The following is a 1,495-nucleotide window of genomic DNA, read 5'->3' on the forward strand; positions in this document are numbered from 1 at the left end:
GAGAGGGAGCTCAGGCGAGGAGCTTCACGATATGCGGTGTAGATATGCCGGATCTCACACGAGTGTTTTAGTGGTTTAATTGTTTAATAAGTAAAATTCAGACAATAAGGGATGAAAGCAAGTGAATATAAGGGGCAAAGAGTCGGAGAATAAGGAGCATAAGCTCCACAGACTAAGTTCAAATCGTAATATAGGCAGAGACCCAGAGGATCCTGGGCATAAATTCGGAGAATAAGGAGCATGGGCTCCACAGACTAAGTTCAAATCGTAATATAGGCAGAGACCCAGAGGATCCTAGGCCAAAAATCGGACAATAAGGAGCATGGACTAAGTTCAAATCGTAATATAGGCAGAGACCCAGAGGATCCTGGGCATAAATTCGGAGAATAAGGAGCATGGGCTCCACAGACTAAGTTCAAATCGTAATATAGGCAGAGACCCAGAGGATCCTAGGCCAAAAGTCGGAGAATAAGGAGCATGGGCTAAGTTCAAATCGTAATATAGGCAGAGACCCAGAGGATCCTGGGCATAAATTCGGAGAATAAGGAGCATGGGCTCCACAGACTAAGTTCAAATCGTAATATAGGCAGAGACCCAGAGGATCCTAGGCCAAAAATCGGACAATAAGGAGCATGGACTAAGTTCAAATCGTAATATAGGCAGAGACCCAGAGGATCCTGGGCATAAATTCGGAGAATAAGGAGCATGGGCTCCACAGACTAAGTTCAAATCGTAATATAGGCAGAGACCCAGAGGATCCTAGGCCAAAAGTCGGAGAATAAGGAGCATGGGCTAAGTTCAAATCGTAATATAGGCAGAGACCCAGAGGATCCTGGGCATAAATTCGGAGAATAAGGAGCATGGGCTCCACAGACTAAGTTCAAATCGTAATATAGGCAGAGACCCAGAGGATCCTAGGCCAAAAGTCGGAGAATAAGGAGCATGGGCTAAGTTCAAATCGTAATATAGGCAGAGACCCAGAGGATCCTAGGCCAAAAGTCGGAGAATAAGGAGCATGGACTAAGTTCAAATCGTAATATAGGCAGAGACCCAGAGGATCCTAGGCCAAAAGTCGGAGAATAAGGAGCAGGTGCTCCAGAGACTAAGTTAAAATCGTAATATAGGGCAAAAAATCGGGACAATGGGGGCAATTTTCTGGGCTACATTTTTTGCTCCGTCAGAAACTAAGTCAGAATCGTAATATAAGTCCAGAAGCCCAGAGGGTCTCTGGGTCTTTGCTTATTGTTCCGATTTTGGGTGCTTTAAGGCGGACCCCAGGGGCCACCCTGCGCCCATTAAAAAAAACCCTTTGCTTTCGAGTAGAGGCCTCCAGAGCAGGGGCCCGGGCATCACACGGCCCACTGCCCCCCCAACCGAAGCCTTATTGGGTCACATTTAAAGCTTTTTGGGGGTGGCAGGGCTGAAACTTAAAGGAATTGACGGAAGGGCACCACCAGGAGTGGAGCCTGCGGCTTAATTTGAACTCACCAGGCCC

The sequence above is a fragment of the Pungitius pungitius genome, chromosome 13 (genome assembly GCF_949316345.1).
Source record: "Pungitius pungitius chromosome 13, fPunPun2.1, whole genome shotgun sequence".
NCBI classification, from domain to species: domain Eukaryota; kingdom Metazoa; phylum Chordata; class Actinopteri; order Perciformes; family Gasterosteidae; genus Pungitius; species Pungitius pungitius.